At 43.5% G+C, this 12719-nt stretch overlaps 1 long non-coding RNA gene across 1 annotated transcript; it reads left to right on the top strand.

Moving 5' to 3' along the window:
• Window positions 1-350: 350 nt before the first annotated feature.
• Window positions 351-11763, top strand: LOC112229389. Its single transcript, XR_002950167.2, has 3 exons — window positions 351-490; window positions 7281-7517; window positions 11243-11763. It is a non-coding gene; the product is annotated as an uncharacterized LOC112229389 (long non-coding RNA).
• The last annotated feature ends 956 nt before the right edge of the window (window positions 11764-12719 follow it).

Genomic DNA, 12719 nt, shown 5'->3' with positions numbered 1-12719 from the left:
GAGGTTCTGGTATTTTGTGAACTGTTAAGTACACATTTGATTAAAGTTGATTAATTTAAAATAATCAGCATTTCTTACATTTTAGGTTCTGCATGAATGTGACCAGACCTCTCTATAGAACTGCTAAAGTTTACTTAGGGTGCTCTTAAGTTTGAAAAGGGAAATTCAAGTCTTAATTTTTCTGATTGTTTATACAGTCTTTTTCCTGATTATAGGTCAGAATCTGGCCCATGTATATCACCTGTGGCACAAGAGGATGGGCAGCCTTAGGGGTTGGTTGTTATCTTTGGTTATCTAGCTGTATGAGTGGTGTACATTCTTCATAAAGCTAGATAACCGAAAGTAACAAGAATCCCATTACGCTCCTGAAAGGCACCAAGATCCCCAACACATATCCCCCATGCTGCACCACCCCATTCTACCAATCACAGCAAAACAAGCAACGAAAATGGCCGACATCATAGGACACGGAAGCAGAAGAAAAAGTCAAGTAAGTCGTGTGATGTCATCCAATTACACAGGTAGTTGTGTGTGTATGTGTACATGTGTGTCTTTTTGATACAATAGCTTCAGCTTGACAATTACAACTATCTGTCTCTGTTATTGCGTCAAATATATCACAATTGCCTTTGAGAATTTTAGCAGTAGATTTGAGAGTTTGAGTATTTGTTGAGTTTCTTTTAAATTTACGTCTTTGAGTATTCACATTTTTGAAGCATTGAGATTTTCCCCTGAGCCGTAGAGTTGGGAAATCCTGATCGCTTTGAGATTGATCTCTAAAAATAATAAGTTATACACAATGCCATACACATATTTCCTCATATTTGCACATGGCCGATGGCATTGGTCCCTCGCAGCCCGGTTGGTCCAACAGGATCACTTGTAATCTAATAATCCCCGATCCCTCTGTGTGGGGCTGCATGCAGCAGCTTATCTTTACGATCACATGGCCAGCAGTGGTGGGTGGGTCCCAAAGAACCAACACCAACCTGAATGGAACTGACTGCAGACTTTACCGAAATGCTTAACAAATTGGCCAGTCAGTAGCTACAAGTAACACCATCCTATCACTGTAGCAATTCTGTACTCGGCTGATGGGTTTTTAGTTAAGGCTGTTGGAAAACAGGTGAAATGAATAGAAAGTATGGTTCTGATTATAGCCTCTAATGTCATACGTTATTTGGATTGTGGAAGTTTACAATGGACTTTTTAAGTTAATCCCATGATCATGTCCCCTGCCAGCACATAGTCGAATGGACAGATTTGTTTGAGGCCAGTTTTGTTAAGATAGACGGTTGTTTATTTGATTTCTCCCCCTCTTTCTTTCATATGGGAAGGTGTTTGATTTTGGTTATGTTTGGGAGTTTGATTTGAGGTGACAGTTGGCTTGGTTGTGAATGTGCCAATGGCGAAGCCTCCATTGCATGAGGTGCTACCATGTGGAAAGGCCTGATGGATCTTGTTGAATGCCACTGTGTGGGGCTCTGTGGAGGAGTGGTCCGAGGGCAATCAACCAGAAACTGCCCCCAGTGACAGAGCCATGAGAGAGGGAACAATCCAGGCCTCAGCCCATAGTGGGGAGTAATTGGTCAATCAGATCTTTACACCTTCAATCAGCCATCAATGCAATGATGTTGATTTCTTTTCAACTAGAAAAAGAATCATGTCGAGTGAGGCTTCTAGTATGATTTTTCTGTCTTTCGGCCAAATCAGCCTTCCATAGCTTCAAGACATTACAGAGAAATTGGAGAGTAAATTGTATACTATAGCACCAGTATGTTTGAAAAACATGTTATTCATCTGGTGATCAATGGCCTAAACAGGGTTTCAATCACATGTACTCTGCTAAATTTATACATTTGAATTCTGCTTTGATAACAAACACAATGTTGACTCCAATATGGCACGTTGGACTAGACTGAAACTCCTGTTGGAGCGTTTGTATAGCAACAACACTCACAATGTCAATCTTAGCGGGTTGTGCAGCGGTCCCTGCCTGCTGCATTGCAGGTGCTGAGTGTGACATTTGAGCTCAGGGCTCAGCGAGGGAGCGAGAGAGACGAGGGCCTTGACAGGAAGTGACAGGCGGTGATGTCACCACCTCCGGTGGCACAGTGGTACCTGGCTCTTTGTCTGTTTTCCCTAGCTACTGTCATTACCAATGAAATAATCCAGGGGAACTGGAACAAGGCCCCAATGACTGTTCTTGGTTGTTATCTGTGGTTTTATATACATGCCATTGTGGCTGTTCATGTGACAAATTGGCTTTTTACAAAGTGTTATGCAAGTCAAATTTGATTGAATGACAACATTTCTAGGTAGAGATTTCAGCAAAGTTAGATTAGCTTTCTGACATCAGTTTGTATTTCTTTTTCAGGCATTAAAACATGTTTTTCTCTCTAATTAGCTTCAGTTTGTACGATAAGCATGAATACTATTTGAAGAAACGATGATATGATGTCAGTAACAGATGCCCATGAAGATGTGTGCACTGGTGCAGCTGTTTTGTTTGTGGCGATAAGGAGGATAACTGTGTGTGGCACAGTCATATCAATAACAGTCCACACTAGGGACCCTAGAGTACAGTTGCAAAACCAGGAGTTCTGGAACACCAGGGAAATCATTGAAAGTTCCTGGAATTTTGCAACCCTACCCCAGAGGAAAGACGGCCTTAGCACTGCCTGCCTGAAAATGTCACAAAAACAGGAGTTCCACAAAACCTCCAGGACTCTACTGTAGCCCTGTCTGGAGTGGAGGCAGGGAAAGAGAGAGGGGGATAAAGAGAAAGGATGGAGGGAGGGAGAGGAGAAAGGAAGGGAGGCAGAGAGAGGGTTTGGTGGATTTTTCCTAGCTTTCAGGCACTAGGCAAGCAGATTTAGACTCCAAGTGTCAAGTAGAAAAGCAGGCATTGTGGCCGGGCCCTGACGGCCCCACACCAGTAGACTTTACAGTCAATAGAGCTAGTCCACTTGTCACATGGAGACAATGGGCTCCTTTACCACCATTTCAGCACCTCCGGGTCCTAACAGCCAGACGGGTTTCTGAAAAAGGCCCAGTGATTCTTACCCCTTTTCTCTGCCTCCCTTTCTCTCAACAGAACACACCAACAGAGTTTGGAAAATGGCTTCACTGTTGGGCTGGTACAGAGGGGCAGACTTTGCCATTTCTAAAGTGGCCCCCGCCTCCCTGTCGCTCACAGAGAAATTCATGTATTTCAGGCGTTTACAGAAGTCAATGGGCCCACCCAGACAAAGGAGATCAAGTTTGGTAACTTAGCAGTAACAGGTGTACTTTGACTTGGTTCGGACCACACCGGAGTTGGGTGCTATTGTTGTTCTGTTTCCTCCCTGACAGTTTCGACTTGTGTGGAGATAAAGATGGAACTGCTTTACGGCCTTTGACAATCTGCTTTATATGTTTCCTCTTGGAAGTTAGTGCTGGGAGTTTGTTTGGCCTAGCTGTCCAAGATCAGTCTCTTATCATTTCTCGGTCTTTGAAAATGCTTCTCAGTTTTGCTACAATTCATCATTGATTTGCCAAGAAGTCTCCAAAGGGAGACAGGAGTTATGTTTAGATCTCCTTCCACTGTTGCCCCAGGGAGCTAGTGAAGGGTAAACAATCCAAATAGGGAAATATCAGAAGGATTTCAGAACACTGTACATTCTAGCATTTAGAACAATATGCTCAACTGGTAATGCTTTAACACAGGATGCATTTTTTGAAAAAAGCAAATAATTTTCTGTATATTTTAACAGCTAGGAAAAAGAGCCTCTCAACAAAAAGATAAATATTACATTTTCAGAAGTTTGGCAAATATTGCACAAACTGAAACAAACTATTTCAGTCTTGAACAAAGCATTTGGACAGAGCCTGACAGAGCCTCAGTCCACAGAAGGCCATTCTGGTGAAATGACTTGTCAGAACGTCATGTGAAGGGGCTGTTCAGACCGAAGCGGCTATGGCAGCCATTGTCTTGTTCTCGCTCACACACCTACGAGTCCAGAGTAAGCACACAATTTCATTGTTCCCTGAGCTGTTAATATCAGAGGCTTCATAATGGAACCCATTCGCCATATTTGCATATGGCACTTTTCCAACAAGGACTCGGAGCGGGCTTGAAAGCTGGCCCACTTTAGTGCCAATGGCAGAAAAATGTCAAGTGCCAATTAGGAGAGGTTTGCCACCATTCAGTGGTACCCCACCCCCTCTACTACTGCCCTTCCCTTCCTCCTAACCTACTCTCTCATACTCCAAGGCCCTTCCCTTCACCCCTATCCCTACTCCCCCATTACAGCCTACAAAATAGTGCCTCCCTACTGGCACCCAGAAACAAAAGCTGCCTCCTTCCTCTAGCCTGAGAGTGAAAACAGATAGCAGCTCTCTCCTCCCCGATTAGTCTGCTCTCTTAGTTGGTTCACCAAATGTCATGTATAGGCTAGGCTGGTAGCTAGTTAGTAGATTCCAACCCAGATTGGTGGAGTTAGTTTGTAGCTCTTGGGCTACTTGCATGTGCAGCTTGGCCGGAGAATGACATGGAAAAGCACCACTACAATATGCTTGACTATTTAATGCTAAAACAATGCAAAGGCTAACATAATAGCTCCAGCAACCTATTCATCAACCTAGTATGTTGATACAATAGCTCCAGCAACCTCTTAATCAACCTAGCATGTTGATACAATAGCTCCAGCAACCTCTTCCGCAACCTAGCAGGTTGATACAATAGCTCCAGCAACCTCTTCATCAACCTAGCATGTTGACACAATAGCTCCAGCAACCTCTTCATCAACCTAGCATGTTGATACAATAGCTCCAGCAACCTCTTCATCAACCTAGCATGTTGATACAATAGCTCCAGCTCACCTGATCCCCTTTATCGTGATGGAGGTCTTCTCTATGCTGCGACGACCTTAGAGGGATGTGGAGGATGTTCCTCCTGGGGTCAGGAGAATTGCTTGATGAGGTGGTTGCTCTTCCCTGCGTTGTGTAACCTCTTAATCAACCTAGCATGTTGATACAATAGCTCCAGCAACCTCTTCATCAACCTAGCATGTTGATACAATAGCTCCAGCAACCTCTTCCTCAACCTAGCAGGTTGATACAATAGCTCCAGCAACCTCTTCATCAACCTAGCATGTTGATACAATAGCTCCAGCAACCTCTTCATCAACCTAGCATGTTGATACTGTAGCTCCAGCAACCTCTTCATCAACCTAGCATGTTGATACAATAGCTCCAGCAACCTCTTCATCAACCTAGCATGTTGATACAATAGCTCCAGCAACCTCTTCATCAACCTAGCATGTTGATACTGTAGCTCCAGCAACCTAGCATGTTGATACTGTAGCTCCAGCAACCTAGCATGTTGATACTGTAGCTCCAGCAACCTCTTCTTCAACCTAGCATGTTGATACAATAGTTCCAGCAACCTCTTCATCAACCTAGCATGTTGATACTGTAGCATTGTTGTCTTTGTTATGATGAAGTTTCACAACATTTGATCTCATACAGCCAACCATCTGTGACTCCAATAGCATATTTTAGACAACAATCTCCTTCTAGGTCACAGCCTTTCTACCACTGTATTAGATTATATTTTCACGTGATCACATAACCTTTCATGTGGTTTTGGTAGGATTTACAGTACATTTTGGGATAATTCACATGATTACATAGGCCATGCCCTGCAAACAACATGTCCCACAGTCACAGTGTTTTCAATTTACATATTTTACACACATGATTACATTGTTTATTTATTTATGTCCTCCCCTGGGATATGAACTCACAACCTCTTGGTTCAAGGCATTACGTACGATCTTCCTGCTACGCCATCATGTCTGTGCCAATAACTGATTTTACCTCTATTCCTATACTTTTGACTTCAAAGTATATCTCAGCTTTGTTAAAAAAACAAATACTCAATAATAACTATTATATTTATCATTGTGATTCAGGAGTAAGTAAATAATATGCCCCACCAACATATTGTCAACTATATAGAAAACCCCCAAATTGATGAAATAAGTCAAGGAAATCAATGATGAGATAATAGTCAGATTAATTTAGAACTAAAATAGCAGCGCAGATGGCACTCTTGAGCTAATTGCAGAGATTCATTGTAGGTAATTAATCTGTGGAGGACTTCTGAGAATACTACAGACTTTGTGACACAGCAGAACGATCAGCGTACTCCAAATATTGAGAGTGTGATTTTAAATCCCAGGTGCGTCCCTAAGTGATCAAATGTAATCATATCGATTAAATATACAGTATTACACTATTTTATTTGAACAGCGTACCACTTACCTTAAAACTCCAATATTATTTCATTACTTCCCTTACAAAAAAAAAACATGAAAAGAGACACGTGAGATTAGTTGTTCACGTGAAACAATATGTTCACATGTATTACATTTAGAGTTCACATGTTAACACCACTTTTTCACATGTGTGGAGAATAAAGTTTTCACCTCACGTGATTTGCAGTAAAAGCAACATGTGAAATAAGCAGTTTCACATTGTGAAAAACATTTTAAAAATGTTGCATCCCCATGTCACATTTCTTTCACGTGATAATGTTATTGCGCGTGCTCAAATGTTTTCACATGTGTAGCTTCACACTATCACATTAACTTCACCAAAGATCACGTGATCACATGTGAAATTCATGTGTTTATTCCATAACAGAGCTCAAGTTCTTGTTGCGTCCTTGAATGAAAGTAAAGACATTTATTGTGGAATGGCTGAAAAGCCTGCGTTAGCTGGAGCAATCTCTTTTCTCACTATTGCAGATGATGTGAGTCTGAACTTAACTTCATATGAAACCTGTGTGATATCAAGTATGATGTTAAAATACAGTGCAGTCAGAAAAAAGACAAGACATCTTTATAATACAAAAGGTAATCTTGTTTGTCCAATTGGGGCCACTGTTGTTCCTCCACATACCATTTACCTAACTTATCGCCTCCTGCCACTCAAAAGGATTCCCCCCCCTGTTCTTTTTCTCTTTCATTCTTTCATTCAATCTCTGTGTCAATTTTTTTTCTTCCCAGTCTTGATTTTCAGATGGTTGGATCTGATTTGCACGCATTTGCATAATGAAAGTCATTTGCATGCTCAGGGGCAGACTGTACCATGAGAAAAGACATGAAAAGGTGTGTGTGTGGGTGCGTGTGTATACGTACATATGCATGTATGTGTATCTCGGCTGGTTAAACTGCATACTCACATTTTCTCTTTTTGCCTCATATTTTTCCCTATTCTTATTTTTTGTGCAGACTACCAACACCACCATGACAGAATGCTGGCAAAATGAGGCTGAAAAACAGGGAGAGGAGGAGAGGTTGCTGTTGACTCTGACTCCCTCTCCTCCGTATGTCCTCTCCCCTTCTCCCCTCCCTCGCTTCATCCTCAGCTGCTTTCCCCATTCTCCTGTACCGCGAGACGCAGCCCACGCCACCATCTTAGGACGACGCTCGCTGGCATGAAATGGAAGTGAGGACCAGAGAGAGCAGGTAACAACAACAGCCCTGCGCCCGCCATGCTGCATCACGCCTCCATAACACCACCATCACCCCATCCTTTCCTCCTCCTCTGGACCCTCCCTTCTCTCTCGCTCCCTCCCTCTGCCAGGCTGGCCTTGCCTTTAAGCACCTCAGATGTGTTTGCTAATTGCAGAAATCACGAGACGCGTTGATGGAGGGGGGAGGAAGGCTGGGGTTTTTGTGTGTGTGCTTGCATTAAATCCCTCCTCGCTCTTGCTCTCTCTCAGGCATTCAGTGGGCATCTGTGCTCTGAACAGCCCAGTTTTCTTCCCGTTTGGGAATTGTTGTGCCATCCTCTTCACACACATGCCCGACATGGCGGCGGCTGCCATTTTGGTTGAAATACGCGGGCCGTATTCCCTGGTCAGAATAACTGAGACATGAATGTTCCACATTTAGCATATTATATAAGATAGTTACACCCAGAGACTATTAACGAATATTAGCTAGGGCTATATTATATCATCACTATTCTTATTATCATTAGTAATCAAAGACAGAGTACGCTTTTTGCAATATTTATTTTTACCAAGTCTTATCATTCCTTTTTTGTAATTAATTATCCTGATTTGTTGACATGTATAGATTTACGCTAATGACTGTTTAGTTAAACATTCTAAAAGCAGCTCAGAGCACCTCTTTAAAGGACAGAACTGTGACGTCCACGAGTCAGTGAATATGCTACTCAGACAGACACTGCAGTACAACACCAACACAGAGAGAAAGGGACCAGGAGAGAGTGAGTGTGGTTGAGGGACAGAGAAAGGGAGTGAGAGAGGCAGAGGCCCAATGAGAGTATGATAGCGAGGTCTCAGTAGCGGAAAGCTGTCTTTGTGTTGGTGGGTGAGGTGTTGGGGGAGCTGGTGCTGAGACAAGTCGTGTATTGTTCTCCTAAGCAAGCTTGTTGTAGCGACTCCTTTATTCCGAACAGAGAGCTGCAAGTTTAAAAACCGCTTAATAACCAAAACACCAATTAGAGTCGGCTGGGTCCTATTAAATAAGGCAGCCGGTAAACAATGTATGCCATTGTCCGTGCCACACGGAGAGAACTCCCTTTGTTTGTGTCTGCGTACTGGAGGTCGAGACAGTGCTATGGCTAAGATACTGTACAGTGCCAGAGCATTGCAAATGGATAGGCTACTGAGTTACTACCCATGCATATGGACGGTGAAACACTAGAGTGCTATTAAGTCTGTCTCGTCGCCAATCCCGCCAAGGTATTCCGCTGCATGAGGTCTACAGAGACATTGCTGTTAGGACTAGACCTAATGAATTTATTAAGGTTATTAAAATAAATTGTAGCATCTGATTAAGCCAAATGTGGAGAGAGAAGAAAATCATGACAAAACCACAACATTCACATTGGAGCTTCATCGGACCATTAGCTGGTAGCAGTTTTTAATTAAAGTTGTTTTTGTCTAAGTTTCTATGTTGGGGAGCCAGTCTAACAAAACATCGCATGAGAACCTTAATAGTAACAGTGTCTAATCTAATGCAAACCCACTAATCACGGGCAGTCTCTGTAAACAGGTGGTAGATTGAGCAGGGGCCACGGCCATTCTCAATTTACTGTGTAAATTATGCAGAGCCCAAAACAATACAAACAGTAGACAGTGGAGTGGCTGGCGTTGGGTAATGAGATGATGTGTGGCCTGTGCGGGCTGGGAGCGAGTCGAGGGGGTGGGTGGGCACAGTCAGCAGCTTGCGTCTGAGTGTGCGGGTCTGGAGGGCTGGAGTTTGGGCAGGGGGCAGACACTGTCCCGTCTGCACACACCCCTCCTGCCTAGACTAGAGGGTGGGGGGAGGCAGCTGGGACCTGGAGCACCCTCCCCCATACCTCCAGCAAAAGCTCCAGTCTTGGGAACTTTTGTGGAAGGCAGAGGTCCCCCCAATATTGGCACGTAGGGGCCCCCTAAAGTCTGGCTGTGTCTGTGGCTCCCACTCACCCCCTCCCTCCTGTCTCCCCACAGCCTCCCAACCCCACACCTCCCTCCCCACTCCCTGCCTCTCTCCCCAATGTGACGCTGGGGGCCTGGGAAGGACTTGAAGTTCACGGCCAGACCTCCTATTGAGCTGACAGGCTGACTGTTTGCTCAATTCGACTCCCTATTCAAGACTGAGCTAGAGGGGGAGTTTAAGGGGTGTAGGGTGGGGGTGTTGGTGGGGGGGACACCATAGCGCTGTGACTATTCATTCAGAGGGAGAGACAAGTGAATGGAGAGAGAGGAAAGGCCAGGAAGAAGATAAAGGGTAGAAGGGAGGGAGAATAGACAGGGTGCATAAATAAGAGTGAGGATTCCATGCACAAAGTTTGCTCTGAGCAGTGTGTGCCCCCTCTCACACTCCCTTAGACTCTTAATTACCAGAGTCCTCCACTCTACTCACTCCCCCTCTTTCTCTTTCTCTCCTCCTCTCACAATCATTCTCATCGTCCTCTATGTCCCCCTGTCCCCCTGGTTTTATTGGCCCACATGCTGGGGTTGTAAATTTACCATTAACTAGCTCATTCACCGTAGGCCACTCAACAAAAACAAGACCATGATTCCCAATAACTCAAACCGACACCAATACCCTAAACCCCTTTTGTGACTCCACTTCTGTCTCATTTTACGTTTAATTAGAAATGTCTTTCCTTGACTTGTAGTTAGCCCATTGACATACAGTACAGTTTAAACTGCTATCAAGATGCTAGCTGGCATGGCTAACATGATTCTGGCTAAAAACTAATATGGCTAACATGATGCTAGCTAGTTAGCATGCTGGCTCTATCCATTGTAGTTTTGAACCCAGAAAACTGCAAACATCATGGCTGGTTCTCTATGTACTCTATGACCCTTGGGTAAGATTTTAAGTTGCTTGTCTGAGTGGCTGTAAAATAAAAGGGCCCCCAGCTCTCAGAAGTCCCTCAGTCTCAGCTCCTACAGCTTAGGGTGTGTCACATGCTTCCTCTTTGCATTATGGCCCAGTAGTGTACCAGGCTCCAACAGTGGCTTTCAACTTCACCCTCAATCCCCTTGGCTAGCTGGCAGTCTGCGCCCGGCACACAGAGCCCAGGCTTACCTCAGCTAAAACCAGACCAGGCGCACCTAAGGCCACTTGTCAGAAACTCCCTGATGGTTTTTGCTATATGAAAGAGACTGTCTGTTCACTAGGAAATATTTGAACACAAAATTTCTGGCTTTAATGTGAGTTTGTTTTATTTATCGTGATGTTTTAACCAGTGGTTGGAACCGGTTCAGGGAACAGATCCGAAAACCAGAAAATAACAAAACATGTCAAGGAACGGAAACAGAACTGGGAACGAAAGTAATCTCTCGTGTTCCCGGAACAGAACCGCTATTTTCAAATCTTGAAAACTGGTTAATAATGTTATTTTTTGTTCCGGGAACAATATCCCTAATGTCTAGTATATAATTCTGCAATTCAGTGAAGTTCTGATGCTAGTAATAGCCTATACACAATCCCAATTTATGTCATGATGCTCAGCGCTTCAAACCATGCTCCTCAATGTTCACCCATTTCTCTCGCTCTCTCCCCACCTGTGAAAATTCAGTTGCATCATCTCTGACCAATTAAATATGTAGCCTGCACGTTCCATAGGAAGAACAAAAAATATAGGGGTTCAGTTCGGAATGATTGGAAAATAATTTGGGTCCCAACCCCTGCTTCTAACATACTATCTTTTTTTCCTCCAGGCAAATAATGGTCCAGAACACTGGAAGGGGGCAGAATGACAGCGAGCAGTAATCCATTGGGAGAAGAGAAGTTGCCCACAAACTACCAACCCATCCCTAGTATTTGCAATGGAACAGGCCCATTACAACAATGTTTGTCCACTACACTCCGACTTGTGCCACAACATTTGAGCATCAGAGCACTTTAGCTGCCTCTGACATGTGGTTGGACCTCTGGCCTGGGTTTTGTTATCCAACAAGGGCCAATCAGGATTGGTTTTCTTTCCTTTCATTAAGCCAATAAGAAAGTGGGGTGGCATGGAAAACAAGAGCAAATATCTCAGGATTCAAAATGAACAGAGAAACACTGATTCTTGGATACACTGTGCTATGAATGAGAGACATGACATGTGCTGTGTACCTACAGTATTTGCTTGCAGCCTCAATAACATCTACACTGAGTGTCCAAAACATTAAGAACATCTGCTCTTTCCATGACATAGACTGACCAGGTGAATCCAGGTGAAAGCTATGATCCCTTAATGATGTCACTTGTTAAATCCACTTCAATCAGTGTAGATGAAGGGGAGTTGACAGGTTAAAGAAGGATTTTTAAGCCTTGAGACAATTGAGACATGGATTGTGTGTGTGCCATTCAGAGGGTGGATGGGCAAGACACAAAAATGTAAGTGCCTTTGAACGGGGTATGGTAGTAGGTGCCAGGCACACTGGTTTGTGTCAAGAACTGCAACACTGCTGGGTTTTTCACGCTGAACAGTTCCCTGTGTGAATCAAGAATGGTCCACCAGCCAAAGGACATCCAGCCAACTTGACACAACGGTGGGAAGTATTGGAGTCAACATAGGCCAGCATCCCTGTTGAATGCTTTTCAACACCTTGTAGAGTCCATGCCCCGATGAATTGAGGCTGCAACTCAATAGTAGGAAGGTGTCCTTAAATGTTTTGTACACTCAGTGTGTGTTACATGTGAGGAAATGTTCCTTGCAATACAGATTCTTAGGTGCAAACATTTCTATAATAGCATAGAGCACTTTACTACTACTACTACTACTACTACTACTACTACTTTAATTTAAAGTAAATAACAATGTATGAATAGAGTCCATGGTGTTTCATGGGAATGTTGTATAACAAGCTATATAAATAACATAGACCTACCTAGATAATATGGGTTAGAATTTTTGCCCATTTTTGTTTTTTATATTTTATTGTTCACTAGTTGCTATGACTGACAGACACATGAATGTGAGACCCACGGCAGCAGTGAAGAATACTGCACTGCGATTGGACGGCTCCGTGTGTCATATGACACACAGGCGAATGGGAGAGCTGTTGTCTTTATACTCTATGCAACTGTTTTTGGCCTGCTACCAAATATATTGGGCAAGCCTTCAACTGAATTATTTTTGGGCGAACAATCTCATGAAATATTACACTGTTTGTTCAGTTCTCTTACCATGTAGGTTGTTGTGTGTGT

Source organism: Oncorhynchus tshawytscha, linkage group LG03 (assembly GCF_018296145.1).
Source record: "Oncorhynchus tshawytscha isolate Ot180627B linkage group LG03, Otsh_v2.0, whole genome shotgun sequence".
NCBI lineage: Eukaryota > Metazoa > Chordata > Actinopteri > Salmoniformes > Salmonidae > Oncorhynchus > Oncorhynchus tshawytscha.
This window is presented reverse-complemented; position numbering and strand designations above follow the sequence as displayed.